The sequence below is a fragment of the Anopheles funestus genome, unplaced genomic scaffold, assembly GCF_943734845.2.
Source record: "Anopheles funestus unplaced genomic scaffold, idAnoFuneDA-416_04 scaffold_39_ctg1, whole genome shotgun sequence".
In the NCBI taxonomy this organism is placed as follows: domain Eukaryota; kingdom Metazoa; phylum Arthropoda; class Insecta; order Diptera; family Culicidae; genus Anopheles; species Anopheles funestus.
The window spans coordinates 213,778-239,213 of NW_026045297.1; the positions used below are offsets into that span (position 1 = coordinate 213,778).

Consider the following 25,436-nt stretch of genomic DNA (forward strand, 5'->3'; position numbering starts at 1 on the left):
TTTCCTTCCTTTCGCTTCAAAAAAGGGGTGCAAACTCGCACACTCCACAACAATGTTCACTTAGCACTTTGAACTTTGCACTTGTGTCGAATTTATCACGACCAACGCGACTTTACACCAAATTATTTATATAAAACCACGGATCGCAAAACACTACACGTCTGCTTGCACCGACTGTCACTCACACCTCAAGTGTCTTGGCTAAGGTGTCTTGGCTAAGGTGTCTTGGCTAAAGTGTCTTGGCTAAGGTGTCTTGGCTAATGTGTCTTGGCTAAGGTGTCTTGGCGAAAGTGTCTTGGCTAAGGTGTCTTGGCTAACGTGTCTTGGCTAATGTGTCTTGGCTAAGGTGTCTTGGCTAATGTGTCTCGGCTAATGTGTCTTGGCTAAGGTGTCTTGGCTAAGGTGTCTTGGCTAATGTGTCTTGGCTAAGGTGTCTTGGCTATTGTGTCTTGGCTAAGGTGTCTTGGCTAAAGTGTCTTGGCTAATGTGTCTTGGCTAATGTGTCTTGGCTAAGGTGTCTTGGCTAAAGTGTCTTGGCTAAAGTGTCTTGGCTAAGGTGTCTTGGCTAATGTGTCTTGGCTAAAGTGTCTTGGCTAAGGTGTCTTGGCTAATGTGTCTTGGCTAAGGTGTCTTGGCTAAGGTGTCTTGGCTAAGGTGTCTTGGCTAAGGTGTCTTGGCTAAGGTGTCTTGGCTAAAGTGTCTTGGCTAAGGTGTCTTGGCTAATGTGTCTTGGCTAAGGTGTCTTGGCTAATGTATCTTGGCTAAGGTGTCTTGGCTAATGTGTCTTGGCTAAGGTGTCTTGGCTAATGTGTCTTGGCTAAAGTGTCTTGGCTTATGTGTCTTGGCTAAGGTGTCTTGGCTAATGTGTCTTGGCTAAGGTGTCTTGGCTAATGTGTCTTGGCTAAGGTGTCTTGGCTAAGGTGTCTTGGCTAATGTGTCTTGGCTAAGGTGTCTTGGCTAAGGTGTCTTGGCTAATGTGTCTTGGCTAAGGTGTCTTGGCTAAGGTGTCTTGGCTAATGTGTCTTGGCTAATGTGTCTTGGCTAATGTGTCTTGGGTAAGGTGTCTTGGCTAAGGTGTCTTGGCTAAGGTGTCTTGGCTAAGGTGTCTTGGCTAATGTGTCTTGGCTAAGGTGTCTTGGCTAATGTGTCTTGGCTAAGGTGTCTTGGCTAATGTGTCTTGGCTAAGGTGTCTTGGCTAAAGTGTCTTGGCTAAGGTGTCTTGGCTAATGTGTCTTGGCTAAGGTGTCTTGGCTAATGTGTCTTGGCTTATGTGTCTTGGCTAATGTGTCTCGGCTAATGTGTCTTGGCTAAGGTGTCTTGGCTAATGTGTCTTGGCTAAGGTGTCTTGGCTAAGGTGTCTTGTCTAAAGTGTCTTGGCTAAGGTGTCTTGGCTAATGTGTCTTGGCTAAGGTGTCTTGGCTAAAGTGTCTTGGCTAAGGTGTCTTGGCTAACGTGTCTTGGCTAATGTGTCTTGGCTAAGGTGTCTTGGCTAAAGTGTCTTGGCTAAGGTGTCTTGGCTAATGTGTCTTGGCTAAGGTGTCTTGGCTAATGTGTCTTGGCTAAGGTGTCTTGGCTAATGTGTCTTGGCTAAGGTGTCTTGGCTAATGTGTCTTGGCTAAGGTGTCTTGGCTAATGTGTCTTGGCTAAGGTGTCTTGGCTAAAGTGTCTTGGCTAAGGTGTCTTGGCTAATGTGTCTTGGCTAAGGTGTCTTGGCTAATGTGTCTTGGCTAAGGTGTCTTGGCTAATGTGTCTTGGCTAAGGTGTCTTGGCTAAGGTGTCTTGGCTAAGGTGTCTTGGCTAATGTGTCTTGGCTAAGGTGTCTTGGCTTAGGTGTCTTGGCTAAGGTGTCTTGGCTAAGGTGTCTTGGCTAATGTGTCTTGGCTAAGGTGTCTTGGCTAATGTGTCTTGGCTAAGGTGTCTTGGCTAAGGTGTCTTGGCTAAGGTGTCTTGGCTAAGGTGTCTCGGCTAAGGTGTCTTGGCTAATGTGTCTTGGCTAAGGTGTCTTGGCTAAAGTGTCTTTTTTTTTTTTTTATGCTATGTTTGTTTATTTTCCGTAAATTTAGAGACATTGTCGCGGTATTACATATATGTTAAACACGATACATAGGACACGCAAGTACAAGGCATCAATTTACAAATAAACAACTCCATTGCCGGCGGCCTTCCCGTACGAAGGCGTAGCCACCGACAGCGATGGCGTCCCTATCTACATAAAGTAAGGGCGCGCGCCACCCCCCTATCTGATGAGCGAAATTAACGATCACGATAATATCCCTTATATTGACGAAACGGGCGTGCCCGCAATTCGCCTTGGCTCTCTCTCATTAGCCGATCGTTTCTTCCTTAACCGCTGAGCCGGGTGGGAGCAACTGCTCACGACAATGGCCAGCAGCCTGTCGCAGTCTACCACCCAGTTCGCTGTGCCGTTCGGTGCCGGGTACAGCTCGCATATCACCCTCTGCAACCGTACGCTGCAATGCGGTGTGGTCCTCCACACCGGATGCAGCTAACCGCACTGCTGCAGTTGGCCGCCCGATGGCCAGTAGCTCCCCAGCGGATACAGCATTCTCTACGATCTGGTCCGACGCAGTCAGCCGCCAAATGCCCCCTCTCCAGACACCGGAAGCAACGGCGCTTTGCCGCTTCCAGCCTGGGGGCCTTCTCCAGCTGGCAGGAGGAGTAGTCTATGAGCAGATGGCTTTTGCTCAGAATAGCATCGGCCTCCACCCGCGGTAGACGCACTCGTGCTCGCTTTGTTGCGTCTGCTCTCTCCCACATCTTTATCGAGGCCACCGCTGGCTCCTTCGCGAGTGCCCCTCTCAGCGCCTCCCGGATGGTCTCCTCCTCCGTCAGGCTGTCCACATTCTTGAGGACCACCTCCGCCATCTCGGTCAGGACCTTTACAGTACCCAACTCGCCCAGTGCGGCCTGGATGCGTTGACACAACGCCTCGGAGTCCGCGTCCCGCGCCAGCTGCATCCGGAGATTCCCCTTCGGTGTCCGCTTTCCAATGCGGATATACTGCTGAACGTCCCGTAGTGCCGGACACGTCCGTACGGGCCGGTACATCTGCGCGAACGAGACACCCGCTGCTGGGACGACCAAAATGGCGTCTGGTCGTCGACGTGTGGCCGGCCGGTCTGCCTGAGCGGGGCGCTGGATCGCTGCCGGAGGTTGCGGCCGTTGCCGCTGCTGGGGTGCGGCTGAAGGCTGGGCCTTTTGCCGTTTTTCCACCACCTGCCATCCGGATACCATGGCATCCCGATACGATTGCTGCTGCTGCTTCTGCCCCTGCTCTTCCGCGATTTCACGTCGCAGCTGCTCCTGCAGCTCCAGCAGACGTTGCTGGGCAGGACCCTGCGACTGGCGTGCTAAAGCTCTCTCCCTCTGTGCTTGGCGCCTAAGCGTCCTCTTGCTGGGCCCGGACTTGGTAGTGGCTTGGCTTCCCAAGCACACGCCAGCCACAGAATCTTCCAGCTGCACCACCGTACGTATACCGGTCCGGTATAATTCCAGTTCCGCCCGGAGCCTCGCGTTCTCCGCCTCGCTTCTCTCCAGCCTCTTATCCAACTCCTCCAGCTTTTCCGCCAAGCGCTCATAAAGACGCGCCTGGGCTTCACAAGCCAACTGGGAGGTGTTGCCGACGTCCTCTGCCAACGGCGATGCGGCTGGGGCCAGCATCTCTGGAGCAACCGATCTCCTTGGTGACGGCGTAGGGGCGGTTCGGTTCCATGCTGCCGTTTCCGGCTCTCGCAATGTCTCCGAGGTCTTCCTCGGGGCTGGCGTGGGTGCCACTTCCGTCGCCTCCGGCGTGCTCCTTAATGACTCCAACGTTGCTGGCGATAAGTCCAGACGCGTCAACATCACCCGCGGAGACATGCTCATTTGGAACGATTTCCTCTTCCTCGGCTCGATGATTTCGCGAACCTCCGCGTCCGCCGAGCCATCACAGAACACCTCCATCATTGCTGCGTGTCCGGATATCACTTACCCCACCTGATGCCGAAATTCCGCATCGAACGACGGTTTTCGGGCCTTTTTCACAGTTTTTTTTTGGCACTAGCTGCTCCACTTCCGGTCTGATCGACTTCCGCTGATTTTTCTCGAATGCGCGCTTCCAATACGCGTCGAATGGTGCGCTTTTCACCTCGATCGGTGGAAAACTCTAGGAGTTATGGGCGGAAAACCGGTCCACGAAAAACTCCTAGGTTTTTCCGGCTTCGCGGAAAATTTTCGCGGAAAATGTTTTAGGCCCGCGATTCCGCGTCGCACACCAAGAATCAAAATCCTGGCCCCACGGATTTGGCCGGAATGTCCGTTTTCCTGATTATCACCGCACAACACTGCGTACACAGAAACACTCGGTGTAACAAAAGGTGCCTTCCAGGCAGCACTTTAGCCAAAGTGTTACACCGAATTTAACATCTGGTGTTGTTTTGACCGAATTCACACGCGGCGACAACGCCACATCGGGCACATGGACGGCAACACACGCGGCGACACCAGACACCAGCTGCGGAAGCCGTCACGCACCGTTTGAGATTTTGCCGCAAAACCACGTGTGTCGGTTTTTTGACTCTTGTTCGCTTGTTTTCCCACCGATTTTCACGCACGAGGTACCAATCGATGCGTAATCGCACCACGCGTCGATTGGTGCACTTTCCACTCCGATCGGTGGAAAACTCAGGGAAAACTTCACACGCACTAGAGAGCTACCAAAACACGTCCGTTCGCAACGGTGGTTCGCTCAAGCCTTTGGCTAAAGTGTCTTGGCTAAAGTGTCTTGGCTAAGGTGTCTTGGCTAATGTGTCTTGGCTAAAGTGTCTTGGCTAAGGTGTCTTGGCTAATGTGTCTTGGCTAAGGTGTCTTGGCTAAGGTGTCTTGGCTAAGGTGTCTTGGCTAAGGTGTCTTGGCTAAGGTGTCTTGGCTAAGGTGTCTTGGCTAAAGTGTCTTGGCTAAGGTGTCTTGGCTAATGTGTCTTGGCTAAGGTGTCTTGGCTAATGTGTCTTGGCTAAGGTGTCTTGGCTAATGTGTCTTGGCTAAAGTGTCTTGGCTAAGGTGTCTTGGCTAATGTGTCTTGGCTAAGGTGTCTTGGCTAATGTGTCTTGGCTAAAGTGTCTTGGCTTATGTGTCTTGGCTTATGTGTCTTGGCTAAGGTGTCTTGGCTAATGTGTCTTGGCTAAGGTGTCTTGGCTTAGGTGTCTTGGCTAAGGTGTCTTGGCTAAGGTGTCTTGGCTAATGTGTCTTGGCTAAGGTGTCCTGGCTAATGTGTCTTGACTAAGGTGTCTTGGCTAATGTGTCTCGGCTAAGGTGTCTTGGCTAATGTGTCTTGGCTAATGTGTCTTGGCTAATGTGTCTCGGCTAATGTGTCTTGGCTAATGTGTCTCGGCTAATGTGTCTCGGCTAAGGTGTCTTGGCTAATGTGTCTTGGCTAATGTGTCTTGGCTAAGGTGTCTTGGCTAAGGTGTCTTGGCTAATGTGTCTTGGCTAAGGTGTCTTGGCTAAGGTGTCTTGGCTAATGTGTCTTGGCTAAGGTGTCTTGGCTAAGGTGTCTTGGCTAATGTGTCTTGGCTAATGTGTCTTGGCTAAGGTGTCTTGGCTAAGGTGTCTTGGCTAAGGTGTCTTGGCTAAGGTGTCTTGGCGAATGTGTCTTGGCTAATGTGTCTCGGCTAATGTGTCTCGGCTAATGTGTCTTGGCTAATGTGTCTCGGCTAAGGTGTCTTGGCTAATGTGTCTTGGCTAAGGTGTCTTGGCTAAGGTGTCTTGGCTAAGGTGTCATGGCTAAGGTCTCTTGGCTAAGGTGTCTTGGCTAAGGTGTCTTGGCTAATGTGTCTTGGCTTATGTGTCTTGGCCAATGTGTCTTGGCTCATGTGTCTCGGCTAATGTGTCTTGGCTAATGTGTCTTGGCTAATGTGTCTTGGCTAAGGTGTCTTGGCTAATGTGTCTTGGCTAATGAGTCTTGGCTAATGTGTCTTGGCTTAGGTGTCTTGGCTAATGTGTCTTGGCTAAAGTGTCTTGGCTAATGTGTCTTGGCTAAGGTGTCTTGGCTAAGGTGTCTTGGCTAATGTGTCTTGGCTAAGGTGTCTTGGCTTATGTGTCTTGGCTAATGTGTCTTGGCTAATGTGCTTTGGCTAAGGTGTCTTGGCTAATGTGTCTTGGCTAAGGTGTCTTGGCTAAGGTGTCTTGGCTAATGTGTCTTGGCTAAGGTGTCTTGGCTAAGGTGTCTTGGCTTATGTGTCTTGGCTAATGTGTCTTGGCTAATGTGTCTTGGCTAATGTGTTTTGGCTAATGTGTCTTGGCTAATGTGTCTTGGCTAATGTGTCTTGGCTAAGGTAACTTGGCTAATGTCTCTTGGCTAAGGTGTCTCGGCTAATGTGTCTTGGCTAAGGTGTCTTGCCTACGGCGTCTTGGCTAAGGTGTCTTGGCTAGGGTGTCTTGGCTAATGCGTCTTGGCTAAGGTGTCTTGGCTAAGGTGTCTTGGCTAAGGTGTCTTGGCTAATGTGTCTTGGCTAATGTGTCTCGGCTAATGTGTCTTGGCTAATGTGTCTTGGCTACGGTGTCTTGGCTAATGTGTCTTGGCTAATGTGTCTTGGCTTATGCGTCTTGGCTAATGTGTCTTGGCTAATGTGTCTTGGCTAAGGTGTCTTGGCTAATGTGTCTTGGCTAAGGAGTCTTGGCTAATGTGTCTTGGCTAATGTGTCTTGTCTTATGTGTCTCGGCTAATGTGTCTTGGTTTATGTGTCTTGGCTAATGTGTCTTGGCTAAGGTGTCTTGGCTAAGGTGTCTTGGCTAATGTGTCTTGGCTAATGTGTCTCGGCTAAGGTGTCTTGGCTAATGTGTCTTGGCTAATGTGTCTCGGCTAAGGTGTCTTGGCTAATGTGTCTTGGCTAAGGTGTCTTGGCTAAGGTGTCTTGGCTAAGGTGTCATGGCTAAGGTCTCTTGGCTAAGGTGTCTTGGCTAAAGTGTCTTGGCTAAGGTGTCTTGGCTAATGTGTCTTGGCTAAAGTGTCTTGGCTAATGTGTCTCGGCTAAGGTGTCTTGGCTAATGTGTCTTGGCTAATGTGTCTCGGCTAATGTGTCTTGGCTAATGTGTCTCGGCTAATGTGTCTTGGCTAAGGTGTCTTGGCTAATGTGTCTTGGCTAATGTGTCTTGGCTAAGGTGTCTTGGCTAAGGTGTCTTGGCTAATGTGTCTTGGCTAAGGTGTCTTGGCTAAGGTGTCTTGGCTAATGTGTCTTGGCTAAGGTGTCTTGGCTAAGGTGTCTTGGCTAATGTGTCTTGGCTAATGTGTCTTGGCTAATGTGTCTTGGCTAAGGTGTCTTGGCTAAGGTGTCTTGGCTAAGGTGTCTTGGCTAAGGTGTCTTGGCTAATGTGTCTTGGCTAATGTGTCTCGGCTAATGTGTCTCGGCTAATGTGTCTTGGCTCAGGTGTCTTGGCTAAGGTGTCTTGGCTAAGGTGTCTTGGCTAATGTGTCTTGGCTAAGGTGTCTTGGCTAATGTGTCTCAGCTAAGGTGTCTTGGCTAATGTGTCTTGGCTAATGTGTCTTGGCTAATGTGTCTTGGCTAAGGTGTCTTGGCTAAGGTGTCTTGGCTAATGTGTCTTGGACAAGATATCTTGGCTAAAGTGTCTTGGCTAATGTGTCTTGGCTAATGTGTCTTGGCTAATGTGTCTTGGCTAAGGTGTCTTGGCTAATGTGTCTTGGCTAATGTGTCTTGGCTAATGTGTCTTGGCTAATGTGTCTTGGCTAAGGTGTCTTGGCTAATGTGTCTCAGCTAAGGTGTCTTGGCTAATGTGTCTTGGCTAATGTGTCTTGGCTAATGTGTCTTGGCTAAGGTGTCTTGGCTAAGGTGTCTTGGCTAATGTGTCTTGGACAAGATATCTTGGCTAAAGTGTCTTGGCTAATGTGTCTTGGCTAATGTGTCTTGGCTAAGGTGTCTTGGCTAAGGTGTCTTGGCTAAGGTGTCATGGCTAAGGTCTCTTGGCTAAGGTGTCTTGGCTAAAGTGTCTTGGCTAAGGTGTCTTGGCTAATGTGTCTTGGCTAAAGTGTCTTGGCTAATGTGTCTCGGCTAAGGTGTCTTGGCTAATGTGTCTTGGCTAATGAGTCTTGGCTAATGTGTCTTGGCTTAGGTGTCTTGGCTAATGTGTCTTGGCTAAAGTGTCTTGGCTAATGTGTCTTGGCTAAGGTGTCTTGGCTAAGGTGTCTTGGCTAATGTGTCTTGGCTAAGGTGTCTTGGCTAATGTGTCTTGGCTAAGGTGTCTTGGCTAAAGTGTCTTGGCTAAGGTGTCTTGGCTAACGTGTCTTGGCTAATGTGTCTTGGCTAATGTGTCTTGGCTAAGGTGTCTTGGCTAAAGTGTCTTGGCTAAGGTGTCTTGGCTAATGTGTCTTGGCTAAGGTGTCTTGGCTAATGTGTCTTGGCTAAGGTGTCTTGGCTAATGTGTCTTGGCTAAGGTGTCTTGGCTAATGTGTCTTGGCTAAGGTGTCTTGGCTAATGTGTCTTGGCTAAGGTGTCTTGGCTAATGTGTCTTGGCTAAGGTGTCTTGGCTAATGTGTCTTGGCTAAGGTGTCTTGGCTTATGTGTCTTGGCTAAGGTGTCTTGGCTAAGGTGTCTTGGCTAAGGTGTCTTGGCTAATGTGTCTTGGCTAAGGTGTCTTGGCTTAGGTGTCTTGGCTAAGGTGTCTCGGCTAAGGTGTCTTGGCTAATGTGTCTTGGCTAAGGTGTCTTGGCTAATGTGTCTTGGCTAAGGTGTCTTGGCTAAGGTGTCTTGGCTAAGGTGTCTTGGCTAATGTGTCTTGGCTAAGGTGTCTTGGCTAAAGTGTCTTGGCTAAAGTGTCTTGGCTAAGGTGTCTTGGCTAATGTGTCTTGGCTAATGTGTCTTGGCTAAGGTGTCTTGGCTAATGTGTCTTGGCTAAGGTGTCTTGGCTAAGGTGTCTTGGCTAAGGTGTCTTGGCTAAGGTGTCTTGGCTAAGGTGTCTTGGCTAAGGTGTCTTGGCTAAGGTTTCTTGGCTAAGATGTCTTGGCTAAGGTGTCTGGGCTAAAGTGTCTTGGCTAAGGTGTCTTGGCTAATGTGTCTTGGCTAAGGTGTCTTGGCTAATGTGTCTTGGCTAAGGTGTCTTGGCTAATGTGTCTTGGCTAAAGTGTCTTGGCTAAGGTGTCTTGGCTAATGTGTCTTGGCTAAGGTGTCTTGGCTAATGTGTCTTGGCTAAAGTGTCTTGGCTTATGTGTCTTGGCTTATGTGTCTTGGCTAAGGTGTCTTGGCTAATGTGTCTTGGCTAAGGTGTCTTGGCTTAGGTGTCTTGGCTAAGGTGTCTTGGCTAAGGTGTCTTGGCTAATGTGTCTTGGCTAAGGTGTCTTGGCTAATGTGTCTTGACTAAGGTGTCTTGGCTAATGTGTCTTGGCTAATGTGTCTCGGCTAATGTGTCTCGGCTAATGTGTCTTGGCTAATGTGTCTCGGCTAAGGTGTCTTGGCTAATGTGTCTTGGCTAATGTGTCTCGGCTAATGTGTCTTGGCTAATGTGTCTCGGCTAATGTGTCTCGGCTAAGGTGTCTTGGCTAAAGTGTCTTGGCTAAGGTGTCTTGGCTAATGTGTCTTGGCTAAGGTGTCTTGGCTAATGTGTCTTGGCTAAGGTGTCTTGGCTAATGTGTCTTGGCTAAAGTGTCTTGGCTAAGGTGTCTTGGCTAATGTGTCTTGGCTAAGGTGTCTTGGCTAATGTCTCTTGGCTAAAGTGTCTTGGCTTATGTGTCTTGGCTTATGTGTCTTGGCTAAGGTGTCTTGGCTAATGTGTCTTGGCTAAGGTGTCTTGGCTTAGGTGTCTTGGCTAATGTGTCTTGGCTAAGGTGTCTTGGCTAATGTGTCTCGGTTAATGTGTCTCGGCTAATGTGTCTTGGCTAATGTGTCTCGGCTAAGGTGTCTTGGCTAATGTGTCTTGGCTAATGTGTCTCGGCTAATGTGTCTTGGCTAATGTGTCTCGGCTAATGTGTCTCGGCTAAGGTGTCTTGGCTAATGTGTCTTGGCTAATGTGTCTTGGCTAAGGTGTCTTGGCTAAGGTGTCTTGGCTAATGTGTCTTGGCTAAGGTGTCTTGGCTAAGGTGTCTTGGCTAATGTGTCTTGGCTAAGGTGTCTTGGCTAAGGTGTCTTGGCTAATGTGTCTTGGCTAATGTGTCTTGGCTAATGTGTCTTGGCTAAGGTGTCTTGGCTAAGGTGTCTTGGCTAAGGTGTCTTGGCTAAGGTGTCTTGGCTAATGTGTCTTGGCTAAGGTGTCTTGGCTAATGTGTCTTGGCTAAGGTGTCTTGGCTAATGTGTCTTGGCTAAGGTGTCTTGGCTAATGTGTCTTGGCTAAGGTGTCTTGGCTAAAGTGTCTTGGCTAAGGTGTCTTGGCTAATGTGTCTTGGCTAAGGTGTCTTGGCTAAGGTGTCTTGGCTTATGTGTCTTGGCTAATGTGTCTCGGCTAATGTGTCTTGGCTAAGGTGTCTTGGCTAATGCGTCTTGGCTAAGGTGTCTTGGCTAATGTGTCTTGGCTAAAGTGTCTTGGCTAAGGTGTCTTGGCTAATGTGTCTTGGCTAAGGTGTCTTGGCTAAAGTGTCTTGGCTAAGGTGTCTTGGCTAACGTGTCTTGGCTAATGTGTCTTGGCTAAGGTGTCTTGGCTAAAGTGTCTTGGCTAAGGTGTCTTGGCTAATGTGTCTTGGCTAAGGTGTCTTGGCTAATGTGTCTTGGCTAAGGTGTCTTGGCTAATGTGTCTTGGCTAAGGTGTCTTGGCTAATGTGTCTTGGCTAAGGTGTCTTGGCTAATGTGTCTTGGCTAAGGTGTCTTGGCTAAAGTGTCTTGGCTAAGGTGTCTTGGCTAATGTGTCTTGGCTAAGGTGTCTTGGCTAATGTGTCTTGGCTAAGGTGTCTTGGCTTATGTGTCTTGGCTAAGGTGTCTTTACTAAGGTGTCTTGGCTAAGGTGTCTTGGCTAATGTGTCTTGGCTAAGGTGTCTTGGCTTAGGTGTCTTGGCTAAGGTGTCTTGGCTAAGGTGTCTTGGCTAATGTGTCTTGGCTAAGGTGTCTTGGCTAATGTGTCTTGGCTAAGGTGTCTTGGCTAAGGTGTCTTGGCTAAGGTGTCTTGGCTAAGGTGTCTTGGCTAAGGTGTCTTGGCTAATGTGTCTTGGCTAAGGTGTCTTGGCTAAAGTGTCTTGGCTAAAGTGTCTTGGCTAAGGTGTCTTGGCTAATGTGTCTTGGCTAAAGTGTCTTGGCTAAGGTGTCTTGGCTAAGGTGTCTTGGCTAATGTGTCTTGGCTAAGGTGTCTTGGCTAAGGTGTCTTGGCTAATGTGTCTTGGCTAATGTGTCTCGGCTAATGTGTCTTGGCTAAGGTGTCTTGGCTAATGTGTCTTGGCTAATGTGTCTTGGCTAAGGTGTCTTGGCTAAGGTGTCTTGGCTAATGTGTCTTGGCTAAGGTGTCTTGGCTAAGGTGTCTTGGCTAATGTGTCTTGGCTAAGGTGTCTTGGCTAAGGTGTCTTGGCTAATGTGTCTTGGCTAATGTGTCTTGGCTAATGTGTCTTGGCTAAGGTGTCTTGGCTAAGGTGTCTTGGCTAAGGTGTCTTGGCTAAGGTGTCTTGGCTAATGTGTCTTGGCTAATGTGTCTCGGCTAATGTGTCTCGGCTAATGTGTCTTGGCTCAGGTGTCTTGGCTAAGGTGTCTTGGCTAAGGTGTCTTGGCTAATGTGTCTTGGCTAAGGTGTCTTGGCTAATGTGTCTCAGCTAAGGTGTCTTGGCTAATGTGTCTTGGCTAATGTGTCTTGGCTAAGGTGTCTTGGCTAAGGTGTCTTGGCTAATGTGTCTTGGACAAGATATCTTGGCTAAAGTGTCTTGGCTAATGTGTCTTGGCTAATGTGTCTTGGCTAATGTGTCTTGGCTAAGGTGTCTTGGCTAATGTGTCTTGGCTAATGTGTCTTGGCTAATGTGTCTTGGCTAAGGTGTCTTGGCTAAGGTGTCTTGGCTAATGTGTCTCGGCTAAGGTGTCTTGGATAAGGTGTCTTGGCTAATGTGTCTTGGCTAAGGTGTCTTGGCTAATGTGTCTTGGCTTATGTGTCTTGGCTAATGTGTCTCGGCTAATGTGTCTTGGCTAAGGTGTCTTGGCTAATGTGTCTTGGCTAAGGTGTCTTGGCTAAGGTGTCTTGGCTAAGGTGTCTTGGCTAAAGTGTCTTGGCTAAGGTGTCTTGGCTAATGTGTCTTGGCTAAGGTGTCTTGGCTAAAGTGTCTTGGCTAAGGTGTCTTGGCTAACGTGTCTTGGCTAATGTGTCTTGGCTAATGTGTCTTGGCTAAGGTGTCTTGGCTAAAGTGTCTTGGCTAAGGTGTCTTGGCTAATGTGTCTTGGCTAAGGTGTCTTGGCTAATGTGTCTTGGCTAAGGTGTCTTGGCTAATGTGTCTTGGCTAAGGTGTCTTGGCTAATGTGTCTTGGCTAAGGTGTCTTGGCTAATGTGTCTTGGCTAAGGTGTCTTGGCTAATGTGTCTTGGCTAAGGTGTCTTGGCTAATGTGTCTTGGCTAAGGTGTCTTGGCTTATGTGTCTTGGCTAAGGTGTCTTGGCTAAGGTGTCTTGGCTAAGGTGTCTTGGCTAATGTGTCTTGGCTAAGGTGTCTTGGCTTAGGTGTCTTGGCTAAGGTGTCTCGGCTAAGGTGTCTTGGCTAATGTGTCTTGGCTAAGGTGTCTTGGCTAATGTGTCTTGGCTAAGGTGTCTTGGCTAAGGTGTCTTGGCTAAGGTGTCTTGGCTAATGTGTCTTGGCTAAGGTGTCTTGGCTAAAGTGTCTTGGCTAAAGTGTCTTGGCTAAGGTGTCTTGGCTAATGTGTCTTGGCTAATGTGTCTTGGCTAAGGTGTCTTGGCTAATGTGTCTTGGCTAAGGTGTCTTGGCTAAGGTGTCTTGGCTAAGGTGTCTTGGCTAAGGTGTCTTGGCTAAGGTGTCTTGGCTAAGGTGTCTTGGCTAAGGTTTCTTGGCTAAGATGTCTTGGCTAAGGTGTCTGGGCTAAAGTGTCTTGGCTAAGGTGTCTTGGCTAATGTGTCTTGGCTAAGGTGTCTTGGCTAATGTGTCTTGGCTAAGGTGTCTTGGCTAATGTGTCTTGGCTAAAGTGTCTTGGCTAAGGTGTCTTGGCTAATGTGTCTTGGCTAAGGTGTCTTGGCTAATGTGTCTTGGCTAAAGTGTCTTGGCTTATGTGTCTTGGCTTATGTGTCTTGGCTAAGGTGTCTTGGCTAATGTGTCTTGGCTAAGGTGTCTTGGCTTAGGTGTCTTGGCTAAGGTGTCTTGGCTAAGGTGTCTTGGCTAATGTGTCTTGGCTAAGGTGTCTTGGCTAATGTGTCTTGACTAAGGTGTCTTGGCTAATGTGTCTTGGCTAATGTGTCTCGGCTAATGTGTCTCGGCTAATGTGTCTTGGCTAATGTGTCTCGGCTAAGGTGTCTTGGCTAATGTGTCTTGGCTAATGTGTCTCGGCTAATGTGTCTTGGCTAATGTGTCTCGGCTAATGTGTCTCGGCTAAGGTGTCTTGCCTAAAGTGTCTTGGCTAAGGTGTCTTGGCTAATGTGTCTTGGCTAAGGTGTCTTGGCTAATGTGTCTTGGCTAAGGTGTCTTGGCTAATGTGTCTTGGCTAAAGTGTCTTGGCTAAGGTGTCTTGGCTAATGTGTCTTGGCTAAGGTGTCTTGGCTAATGTCTCTTGGCTAAAGTGTCTTGGCTTATGTGTCTTGGCTTATGTGTCTTGGCTAAGGTGTCTTGGCTAATGTGTCTTGGCTAAGGTGTCTTGGCTTAGGTGTCTTGGCTAATGTGTCTTGGCTAAGGTGTCTTGGCTAATGTGTCTCGGCTAATGTGTCTCGGCTAATGTGTCTTGGCTAATGTGTCTCGGCTAAGGTGTCTTGGCTAATGTGTCTTGGCTAATGTGTCTCGGCTAATGTGTCTTGGCTAATGTGTCTCGGCTAATGTGTCTCGGCTAAGGTGTCTTGGCTAATGTGTCTTGGCTAATGTGTCTTGGCTAAGGTGTCTTGGCTAAGGTGTCTTGGCTAATGTGTCTTGGCTAAGGTGTCTTGGCTAAGGTGTCTTGGCTAATGTGTCTTGGCTAAGGTGTCTTGGCTAAGGTGTCTTGGCTAATGTGTCTTGGCTAATGTGTCTTGGCTAATGTGTCTTGGCTAAGGTGTCTTGGCTAAGGTGTCTTGGCTAAGGTGTCTTGGCTAAGGTGTCTTGGCTAATGTGTCTTGGCTAAGGTGTCTTGGCTAATGTGTCTTGGCTAAGGTGTCTTGGCTAATGTGTCTTGGCTAAGGTGTCTTGGCTAATGTGTCTTGGCTAAGGTGTCTTGGCTAAAGTGTCTTGGCTAAGGTGTCTTGGCTAATGTGTCTTGGCTAAGGTGTCTTGGCTAAGGTGTCTTGGCTTATGTGTCTTGGCTAATGTGTCTCGGCTAATGTGTCTTGGCTAAGGTGTCTTGGCTAATGCGTCTTGGCTAAGGTGTCTTGGCTAATGTGTCTTGGCTAAAGTGTCTTGGCTAAGGTGTCTTGGCTAATGTGTCTTGGCTAAGGTGTCTTGGCTAAAGTGTCTTGGCTAAGGTGTCTTGGCTAACGTGTCTTGGCTAATGTGTCTTGGCTAAGGTGTCTTGGCTAAAGTGTCTTGGCTAAGGTGTCTTGGCTAATGTGTCTTGGCTAAGGTGTCTTGGCTAATGTGTCTTGGCTAAGGTGTCTTGGCTAATGTGTCTTGGCTAAGGTGTCTTGGCTAATGTGTCTTGGCTAAGGTGTCTTGGCTAATGTGTCTTGGCTAAGGTGTCTTGGCTAAAGTGTCTTGGCTAAGGTGTCTTGGCTAATGTGTCTTGGCTAAGGTGTCTTGGCTAATGTGTCTTGGCTAAGGTGTCTTGGCTTATGTGTCTTGGCTAAGGTGTCTTTACTAAGGTGTCTTGGCTAAGGTGTCTTGGCTAATGTGTCTTGGCTAATGTGTCTTGGCTTAGGTGTCTTGGCTAAGGTGTCTTGGCTAAGGTGTCTTGGCTAATGTGTCTTGGCTAAGGTGTCTTGGCTAATGTGTCTTGGCTAAGGTGTCTTGGCTAAGGTGTCTTGGCTAAGGTGTCTTGGCTAAGGTGTCTTGGCTAAGGTGTCTTGGCTAATGTGTCTTGGCTAAGGTGTCTTGGCTAAAGTGTCTTGGCTAAAGTGTCTTGGCTAAGGTGTCTTGGCTAATGTGTCTTGGCTAAAGTGTCTTGGCTAAGGTGTCTTGGCTAAGGTGTCTTGGCTAATGTGTCTTGGCTAAGGTGTCTTGGCTAAGGTGTCTTGGCTAAGGTGTCTTGGCTAAGGTGTCTTGGCTAATGTGTCTTGGCTAAGGTGTCTTGGCTAATGTGTCTTGGCTAAGGTGTCTTGGCTAATGTGTCTTGGCTAAAGTGTCTTGGCTAAGGTGTCTTGGCTAATGTGTCTTGGCTAAGGTGTCTTGGCTAATGTGTCTTGGCTAAAGTGTCTTGGCTTATGTGTCTTTGCTTATGTGTCTTGGCTAAGGTGTCTTGGCTAATGTGTCTTGGCTAAGGTGTCTTGGCTTAGGTGTCTTGGCTAAGGTGTCTTGGCTAAGGTGTCTTGGCTAATGTGTCTTGGCTAAGGTGTCTTGGCTAATGTGTCTTGACTAAGGTGTCTTGGCTAATGTGTCTTGGCTAATGTGTCTCGGCTAATGTGTCTCGGCTAATGTGTCTTGGCTAATGTGTCTCGGCTAAGGTGTCTTGGCTAATGTGTCTTGGCTAATGTGTCTCGGCTAATGTGTCTTGGCTAATGTGTCTCGGCTAATGTGTCTCGGCTAAGGTGTCTTGGCTAATGTGTCTTGGCTAATGTGTCTTGGCTAAGGTGTCTTGGCTAATGTGTCTTGGCTAATGTGTCTTGGCTAAGGTGTCTTGGCTAATGTGTCTTGGCTAAGGTGTCTTGGCTAAGGTGTCTTGGCTAATGTGTCTTGGCTAATGTGTCTTGGCTAAGGTGTCTTGGCTAAGGTGTCTTGGCTAAGGTGTCTTGGCTAAGGTGTCTTGGCGAATGTGTCTTGGCTAATGTGTCTCGGCTAATGTGTCTCGGCTAATGTGTCTTGGCTAATGTGTCTCGGCTAAGGTGTCTTGGCTAATGTGTCTTGGCTAATGTGTCTTGGCTAAGGTGTCTTGGCTAAGGTGTCTTGGCTAAGGTGTCTTGGCTAAGGTGTCATGGCTAAGGTCTCTTGGCTAAGGTGTCTTGGCTAAGGTGTCTTGGCTAAGGTGTCTTGGCTAATGTGTCTTGGCCAATGTGTCTTGGCTCATGTGTCTCGGCTAATGTGTCTTGGCTAATGTGTCTTGGCTAATGTGTCTTGGCTAAGGTGTCTTGGCTAATGTGTCTTGGCTAATGAGTCTTGGCTAATGTGTCTTGGCTTAGGTGTCTTGGCTAATGTGTCTTGGCTAATGTGTCTTGGCTAATGTGTCTTGGCTAAGGTGTCTTGGCTAAGGTGTCTTGGCTAATGTGTCTTGGCTAAGGTGTCTTGGCTTATGTGTCTTGGCTAATGTGTCTTGGCTAATGTGCTTTGGCTAAGGTGTCTTGGCTAATGTGTCTTGGCTAAGGTGTCTTGGCTAAGGTGTCTTGGCTAATGTGTCTTGGCTAAGGTGTCTTGGCTAATGTGTCTTGGCTAAGGTGTCTTGGCTAATGTGTCTTGGCTAATGTGTCTTGGCTAATGTGTTTTGGCTAATGTGTCTTGGCTAATGTGTCTTGGCTAATGTGTCTTGGCTAAGGTAACTTGGCTAATGTCTCTTGGCTAAGGTGTCTTGGCTAATGTGTCTTGGCTAAGGTGTCTTGCCTACGGCGTCTTGGCTAAGGTGTCTTGGCTAGGGTGTCTTGGCTAATGCGTCTTGGCTAAGGTGTCTTGGCTAAGGTGTCTTGGCTAAGGTGTCTTGGCTAATGTGTCTTGGCTAATGTGTCTCGGCTAATGTGTCTTGGCTAATGTGTCTTGGCTACGGTGTCTTGGATAATGTGTCTTGGCTAATGTGTCTTGGCTAATGCGTCTTGGCTGAGGTGTCTTGGCTAAGGTGTCTTGGCTAAGGTGTCTTGGCTAATGTGTCTTGGCTAAGGTGTCTTGGCTAATGTGTCTTGGCTAAGGTGACTTGGCTAAGGTGTCTTGGCTAATGTGTCTTGGCTAAGGTGTCTTGGCTAATGTGTCTCGGCTAAGGTGTCTTGGCTAATGTGTCTTGGCTAATGTGTCTTGGCTAAGGTGTCTTGGCTACGGTGTCTTGGCTAATGTGTCTTGGCTAATGTGTCTTGTCTTATGTGTCTCGGCTAATGTGTCTTGGTTTATGTGTCTTGGTTACGGTGTCTTGGCTAAGGTGTCTTGGCTAAGGTGTCTTGGCTAATGTGTCTTGGCTAAGGTGTCTTGGCTAATGTGTCTTGGCTAATGTGTCTTGGCTAAGGTGTCTTGGCTAAGGTGTCTTGGCTAATGTGTCTTGGCTAAGGTGTCTTGGCTAAGGTGTCTTGGCTAAGGTGTCTTGGCTAAGGTGTTTGGATTATATGTATTGGCTAATGTGTCTTGGCTAAGGTGTCTTGGCTAAAGTGTCTTGGCTAATGTGTCTCGGCTAAGGTGTCTTGGCTAATGTGTCTTGGCTAAGGTGTCTTGGCTAAGGTGTCGTTACTAATGTGTCTTGGCTAAGGTGTCTTGGCTAATGTGTCTTGGCTAAGGTGTCTTGGCTAAGGTGTCTTGGCTAATGTGTCTTGGCTAATGTGTCTTGGCTAAGGTGTCTTGGCTAATGTGTCTTGGCTAAGGTATCTTGGCTAAGGTGTCTTGGCTAAGGTGTTTTGGCTAATGTGTCTTGGCTAATGTGTCTTGGCTAATGTGTCTTGGCTAATGTGTCTTGGCTAAGGTGTCTTGGCTAAGGTGTCTTGGCTAATGTGTCTCGGCTAAGGTGTCTTGGCTAATGTGTCTTGGCTAATGTGTCTTGGCTAATGTGTCTTGGCTAAGGTGTCTTGGCTAATGTGTCTTGGCTAATGTGTCTCGGCTAAGGTGTCTTGGCTTATGTGTCTTGGCTAATGTGTCTTGGCTAAGGTGTCTTGGCTAAGGTGTCTTGGCTAATGTGTCTTGGCTAATGTGTCTCGGCTAAGGTGTCTTGGCTAATGTGTCTTGGCTAAGGTGTCTTGGCTAATGTGTCTTGGCTAAGGTGTCTTGGCTAAGGTGTCTTGGCTAATGTGTCTTGGCTAAGGTGTCTTGGCTAAGGTGTCTTGGCTAAGGTGTCTTGGCTAATGTGTCTTGGCTAATGTCTCTCGGCTAATGTGTCTTGGCTAATGTGTCTTGGCTAATGTGTCTCGGCTAAGGTGTCTTGGCTAATGTGTCTTGGCTAATGTGTCTCGGCTAATGTGTCTTGGCTAAGGTGTCTTGGCTAATGTGTCTTGGCTAATGTGTCTTGGCTAATGTGTCTTGGCTAAGGTGTCTTGGCTAATGTGTCTTGGCTAAGGTGTCTTGGCTAAGGTGTCTTGGCTAATGTGTCTTGGCTAAGGTGTCTTGGCTAAGGTGTCTTGGCTAATGTGTCTTGGCTAATGTGTCTTGGCTAATGTGTCTTGGCTAATGTGTCTTGGCTAAGGTGTCTTGGCTAAGGTGTCTTGGCTAAGGTGTCTTGGCTAAGGTGTCTTGGCTAATGTGTCTTGGCTAATGTGTCTCGGCTAATGTGTCTCGGCTAATGTGTCTTGGCTCAGGTGTCTTGGCTAAGGTGTCTTGGCTAAGGTGTGTTGGCTAAGGTGTCTTGGCTAATGTGTCTTGGCTAAGGTGTCTTGGCTAATGTGTCTTGGCTAAGGTGTCTTGGCTAAGGTGTCTTGGCTAATGTGTCTTGGCTAAGGTGTCTTGGCTAATGTGTCTTGGCTAATGTGTCTTGGCTAATGTGTCTTGGCTAAGGTGTCTTGGCTAATGTGTCTTGGCTAATGTGTCTTGGCTAATGTGTCTCGGCTAATGTGTCTTGGCTAATGTGTCTCGGCTAAGGTGTCTTGGCTAATGTGTCTTGGCTAAGGTGTCTTGGCTAATGTGTCTTGGCTAAGGTGTCTTGGCTAAGGTGTCTTGGCTAAGGTGTCTTGGCTAAGGTGTCTTGGCTAATGTGTCTTGGCTAATGTGTCTTGGCTAAGGTGTCTTGGCTAAGGTGTCTTGGCTAAGGTGTCTTGGCTAAGGTGCCTTGGCTAATGTGTCTTGGCTAAGGTGTCTTGGCTAATGTGTCTTGGCTAATGTGTCTTGGCTAATGTGTCTTGGCTAAGGTGTCTTGGCTAATGTGTCTTGGCTAATGTGTCTTGGCTAATGTGTCTCGGCTAATGTGTCTTGGCTAATGTGTCTCGGCTAAGGTGTCTTGGCTAATGTGTCTTGGCTAAGGTGTCTTGGCTAATGTGTCTTGGCTAAGGTGTCTTGGCTAAGGTGTCTTGGCTAAGGTGTCTTGGCTAAGGTGTCTTGGCTAAGGTGTCTTGGCTAATGTGTCTTGGCTAAGGTGTCTTGGCTAATGTGTCTTGGCTAAGGTGTCTTGGCTAAGGTGTCTTGGCTAATGTGTCTTGGCTAAGGTGTCTTGGCTAAGGTGTCTTGGCTAAGGTGTCTTGGCTAATGTGTCTTGGCTAATGTGTCTCGGCTAATGTGTCTTGGCTAATGTGTCTTGGCTAATGTGTCTCGGCTAAGGTGTCTTGGCTAATGTGTCTTGGCTAATGTGTCTCGGCTAATGTGTCTTGGCTAAGGTGTCTTGGCTAATGTGTCTTGGCTAATGTGTCTTGGCTAATGTGTCTTGGCTAAGGTGTCTTGGCTAATGTGTCTTGGCTAAGGTGTCTTGGCTAAGGTGTCTTGGCTAATGTGTCTTGGCTAAGGTGTCTTGGCTAAGGTGTCTTGGCTAATGTGTCTTGGCTAATGTGTCTTGGCTAATGTGTCTTGGCTAATGTGTCTTGGCTAAGGTGTCTTGGCTAAGGTGTCTTGGCTAAGGTGTCTTGGCTAAGGTGTCTTGGCTAATGTGTCTTGGCTAATGTGTCTCGGCTAATGTGTCTCGGCTAATGTGTCTTGGCTCAGGTGTCTTGGCTAAGGTGTCTTGGCTAAGGTGTGTTGGCTAAGGTGTCTTGGCTAATGTGTCTTGGCTAAGGTGTCTTGGCTAATGTGTCTTGGCTAAGGTGTCTTGGCTAAGGTGTCTTGGCTAATGTGTCTTGGCTAAGGTGTCTTGGCTAATGTGTCTTGGCTAATGTGTCTTGGCTAATGTGTCTTGGCTAAGGTGTCTTGGCTAATGTGTCTTGGCTAATGTGTCTTGGCTAATGTGTCTCGGCTAATGTGTCTTGGCTAATGTGTCTCGGCTAAGGTGTCTTGGCTAATGTGTCTTGGCTAAGGTGTCTTGGCTAATGTGTCTTGGCTAAGGTGTCTTGGCTAAGGTGTCTTGGCTAAGGTGTCTTGGCTAAGGTGTCTTGGCTAATGTGTCTTGGCTAATGTGTCTTGGCTAAGGTGTCTTGGCTAAGGTGTCTTGGCTAAGGTGTCTTGGCTAAGGTGCCTTGGCTAATGTGTCTTGGCTAAGGTGTCTTGGCTAATGTGTCTTGGCTAATGTGTCTTGGCTAATGTGTCTTGGCTAAGGTGTCTTGGCTAATGTGTCTTGGCTAATGTGTCTTGGCTAATGTGTCTCGGCTAATGTGTCTTGGCTAATGTGTCTCGGCTAAGGTGTCTTGGCTAATGTGTCTTGGCTAAGGTGTCTTGGCTAATGTGTCTTGGCTAAGGTGTCTTGGCTAAGGTGTCTTGGCTAAGGTGTCTTGGCTAAGGTGTCTTGGCTAATGTGTCTTGGCTAATGTGTCTTGGCTAAGGTGTCTTGGCTAAGGTGTCTTGGCTAAGGTGTCTTGGCTAAGGTGTCTTGGCTAATGTGTCTTGGCTAATGTGTCTTGGCTAATGTGTCTTGGCTAATGTGTCTTGGCTAAGGTGTCTTGGCTAATGTGTCTTGGCTAATGTGTCTCGGCTAATGTGTCTTGGCTAAGGTGTCTTGGCTAATGTGTCTTGGCTAATGTGTCTTGGCTAATGTGTCTTGGCTAAGGTGTCTTGGCTAATGTGTCTTGGCTAAGGTGTCTTGGCTAAGGTGTCTTGGCTAAGGTGTCTTGGCTAATGTGTCTTGGCTAATGTGTCTTGGCTAATGTGTCTTGGCTAATGTGTCTTGGCTAAGGTGTCTTGGCTAATGTGTCTTGGCTAATGTGTCTTGGCTAATGTGTCTCGGCTAATGTGTCTTGGCTAATATGTCTCGGCTAAGGTGTCTTGGCTAATGTGTCTTGGCTAAGGTGTCTTGGCTAATGTGTCTTGGCTAAGGTGTCTTGGCTAAGGTGTCTTGGCTAAGGTGTGTTGGCTAAGGTGTCTTGGCTGAGGTGTCTTGGCTAATGTGTCTTGGCTAATGTGTCTCGGCTAATGTGTCTCGGCTAAGGTGTCTTGGCTAATGTGTCTTGGCTAATGTGTCTCGGCTAATGTGTCTTGGCTAATGTGTCTCGGCTAATGTGTCTTGGCTAAGGTGTCTTGGCTAATGTGTCTCAGCTAAGGTGTCTTGGCTAATGTGTCTTGGCTAATGTGTCTTGGCTAATGTGTCTTGGCTAAGGTGTCTTGGCTAAGGTGTCTTGGCTAATGTGTCTTGGATAAGATGTCTTGGCTAAAGTGTCTTGGCTAATGTGTCTTGGCTAATGTGTCTTGGCTAATGTGTCTTGGCTAAGGTGTCTTGGCTAATGTGTCTTGGCTAATGTGTCTTGGCTAATGTGTCTTGGCTAATGTGTCTTGGCTAAGGTGTCTTGGCTAATGTGTCTCGGCTAAGGTGTCTTGGCTAATGTGTCTTGGCTAAGGTGTCTTGGCTAAGGTGTCTTGGCTAATGTGTCTTGGCTAAGGTGTCTTGGCTAATGTGTCTTGGCTAAGGTGTCTTGGCTAAGGTGTCTTGGCTAATGTGTCTTGGCTAAGGTGTCTTGGCTAATGTGTCTTGGCTAAGGTGTCTTGGCTAATGTGTCTTGGCTAAGGTGTCTTGGCTAATGTGTCTCGGCTAAGGTGTCTTTGCTAATGTGTCTCGGCTAAGGTGTCTTGGCTAATGTGTCTTGGCTAAGGTGTCTTGGCTTAAGTGTCTTGGCTAAGGTGTCTCGGCTAATGTGTCTTGGCTAAGGTGTCTTGGCTAAGGTGTCTTGGCTAATGTGTCTTGGCTAATGTGTCTTGGCTAAGGTGTCTTGGCTAAGGTGTCTTGGCTAATGTGTCTTGGCTAAGGTGTCTTGGCTAATGTGTCTTGGCTAAAGTGTCTTGGCTAATGTGTCTTGGCTAATGTGTCTTGGCTAATGTGTCTTGGCTAAGGTGTCTTGGCTAAGGTGTCTTGGCTAAGGTGTCTTGGCTAAGGTGTCTTGGCTAATGTGTCTTGGCTAAGGTGTCTTGGCTAAGGTGTCTTGGCTAATGTGTCTTGGCTAAGGTGTCTTGGCTAATGTGTCTCGGCTAAGGTGTCTTGGCTAATGTGTCTTGGCTAATGTGTCTCGGCTAAGGTGTCTTGGCTAATGTGTCTTGGCTAAGGTGTCTTGGCTAAGGTGTCTTGGCTAATGTGTCTTGGCTAAGGTGTCTTGGCTAAAGTGTCTTGGCTAAGGTGCCTCGGCTAATGTGTCTTGGCTAAGGTGTCTTGGCTAATGTGTCTTGGCTAAGGTGTCTTGGCTAATGTGTCTTGGCTAAGGTGTCTTGGCTAAGGTGTCTAGGCTAATGTGTCTTGGCTAAAGTGTCTTGTCTAAGGTGTCTTGGCTAATGTGTCTTGGCTAATGTGTCTTGGCTAAAGTGTCTTGTCTAAGGTGTCTTGGCTAATGTGTCTTGGCTAAGGTGTCTTGGCTAAGGTGTCTTGGCTAATGTGTCTTGGCTAAGGTGTCTTGGCTAAGGTGTCTTGGCTAAGGTGTCTTGGCTAATGTGTCTTGGCTAAGGTGTCTTGGCTAATGTGTCTTGGCTAAGGTGTCTTGGCTAAGGTGTCTTGGCTAATGTGTCTCGGCTAAGGTGTCTTGGCTAATGTGTCTTGGCTAAGGTGTCTTGGCTAAGGTGTCTTGGCTAATGTGTCTTGGCTAAGGTGTCTCGGCTAATGTGTCTTGGCTAAAGTGTCTTGGCTAATGTGTCTTGGCTAAGGTGTCTTGGCTAATGTGTCTTGGCTAATGTGTCTCGGCTAAGGTGTCTTGGCTAATGTGTCTTGGCTAAGGTGTCTTGGCTAATGTGTCTTGGCTAATGTGTCTTGGCTAAGGTGTCTCGGCTAATGTGTCTTGGCTAATGTGTCTTGGCTAAGGTGTCTTGGCTAAGGTGTCTTGGCTAAGGTGTCTTGGCTAAGGTGTCTTGGCTAATGTGTCTTGGCTAATGTGTCTTGGCTAAGGTGTCTTGGCTAAGGTGTCTTGGCTAATGTGTCTTGGCTAAGGTGTCTTGGCTAATGTGTCTTGGCTAAGGTGTCTTGGCTAATGTGTCTCGACTAAGGTGTCTTGGCTAATGTGTCTTGGCTAATGTGTCTCGGCTAAGGTGTCTTGGCTAAAGTGTCTTGTCTAAGGTGTCTTGGCTAAGGTGTCTTGGCTAATGTGTCTTGGCTAATGTGTCTCGGCTAATGTGTCTTGGCTAAGGTGTCTTGGCTAATGTGTCTTGGCTAATGTGTCTTGGCTAATGTGTCTCGGCTAAGGTGTCTTGGCTAATGTGTCTTGGCTAAGGTGTCTTGGCTAAGGTGTCTTGGCTAAGGTGTCTTGGCTAATGTGTCTTGGCTAAAGTGTCTTGGCTAATGTGTCTTGGCTAAGGTGTCTTGGCTAATGTGTCTTGGCTAATGTGTCTCGGCTAAGGTGTCTCGGCTAATGTGTCTTGGCTAATGTGTCTTGGCTAATGTGTCTTGGCTAATGTGTCTTGGCTAAGGTGTCTTGTCTAAGGTGTCTTGGCTAAGGTGTCTTGGCTAATGTGTCTTGGCTAATGTGTCTTGGCTAATGTGTCTTGGCTAAGGTGTCTCGGCTAAGGTGTCTTGGCTAATGTGTCTTGGCTAATGTGTCTTGGCTAAGGTGTCTCGGCTAATGTGTCTTGGCTAAGGTGTCTTGGCTAATGTGTCTTGGCTAAGGTGTCTCGGCTAATGTGTCTTGGCTAATGTGTCTTGGCTAATGTGTCTCGGCTAAGGTGTCTTGGCTAATGTGTCTTGGCTAAGGTGTCTTGGCTAAGGTGTCTTGGCTAAGGTGTCTTGGCTAATGTGTCTCGGCTAAGGTGTCTTGGCTAATGTGTCTTGGCTAATGTGTCTTGGCTAAGGTGTCTTGGCTAAGGTGTCTTGGCTAATGTGTCTTGGCTAATGTGTCTTGGCTAAGGTGTCTTGGCTAATGTGTCTTGGCTAAGGTGTCTCGGCTAATGTGTCTTGGCTAATGTGTCTTGGCTAATGTGTCTCGGCTAAGGTGTCTTGGCTAATGTGTCTTGGCTAAGGTGTCTTGGCTAAGGTGTCTTGGCTAAGGTGTCTTGGCTAATGTGTCTTGGCTAAAGTGTCTTGGCTAATGTGTCTTGGCTAAGGTGTCTTGGCTAATGTGTCTTGGCTAATGTGTCTCGGCTAAGGTGTCTCGGCTAATGTGTCTTGGCTAAAGTGTCTTGGCTAATGTGTCTTGGCTAATGTGTCTTGGCTAATGTGTCTCGGCTAAGGTGTCTTGGCTAATGTGTCTTGGCTAAGGTGTCTTGGCTAAGGTGTCTTGGCTAAGGTGTCTTGGCTAATGTGTCTTGGCTAAGGTGTCTTGGCTAATGTGTCTTGGCTAAGGTGTCTTGGCTAATGTGTCTCGGCTAAGGTGTCTTGGCTAATGTGTCTCGGCTAAGGTGTCTTGGCTAATGTGTCTTGGCTAATGTGTCTTGGCTAAGGTGTCTTGGCTAATGTGTCTCGGCTAATGTGTCTTGGCTAATGTGTCTTGGCTAAGGTGTCTTGGCTAAAGTGTCTTGGCTAAGGTGTCTCGGCTAATGTGTCTTGGCTAAGGTGTCTTGGCTAAGGTGTCTTGGCTAATGTGTCTTGGCTAAGGTGTCTTGGCTAAGGTGTCTTGGCTAAGGTGTCTTGGCTAATGTGTCTCGGCTTAGGTGTCTTGGCTAATGTGTCTCGGCTAAGGTGTCTTGGCTAATGTGTCTTGGCTAATGTGTCTCGGCTAAGGTGTCTTGGCTAATGTGTCTCGGCTAAGGTGTCTTGGCTAATGTGTCTTGGCTAAGGTGTCTTGGCTAAAGTGTCTTGGCTAAGGTGTCTCGGCTAATGTGTCTTGGCTAAGGTGTCTTGGCTAATGTGTCTTGGCTAAGGTGTCTTGGCTAAGGTGTCTTGGCTAAGGTGTCTTGGCTAAGGTGTCTTGGCTAATGTGTCTTGGCTAATGTGTCTCGGCTAAGGTGTCTTGGCTAATGTGTCTTGGATAAGGTGTCTTGGCTAAGGTGTCTTGGCTAAGGTGTCTCGGCTAATGTGTCTTGGCTAAGGTGTCTCGGCTAAGGTGTCTTGGCGAATGTGTCTCGGCTAACGTGTCTTGGCTAAGGTGTCTTGGCTAAGGTGTCTTGG

The 25,436-nt window shown here is 47.9% G+C and overlaps 3 long non-coding RNA genes across 3 annotated transcripts in view; all 3 read left to right on the forward strand.

Annotated features, from left to right (window-relative positions):
• Positions 1–5,205: 5,205 nt before the first annotated feature.
• Positions 5,206–9,572, forward strand: LOC125774332 (uncharacterized). The gene is made up of 3 exons (XR_007420807.1): positions 5,206–5,716; positions 7,033–7,396; positions 9,315–9,572. It is a non-coding gene; the product is annotated as an uncharacterized LOC125774332 (long non-coding RNA).
• A 294-nt stretch (positions 9,573–9,866) lies between these two features.
• On the forward strand, positions 9,867–17,097 carry LOC125774329 (uncharacterized). The gene is made up of 4 exons (XR_007420804.1): positions 9,867–11,624; positions 15,545–16,160; positions 16,427–16,692; positions 17,071–17,097. It is a non-coding gene; the product is annotated as an uncharacterized LOC125774329 (long non-coding RNA).
• A 6,345-nt stretch (positions 17,098–23,442) lies between these two features.
• LOC125774326 (uncharacterized) overlaps positions 23,443–25,436 on the forward strand; it is a 38,007-nt gene continuing 36,013 nt past the window's right edge. Inside the window, exon 1 of the long non-coding RNA XR_007420801.1 lies at positions 23,443–25,021. This is a non-coding gene — a long non-coding RNA (uncharacterized LOC125774326). The remainder of the gene's footprint in view (positions 25,022–25,436) is intronic.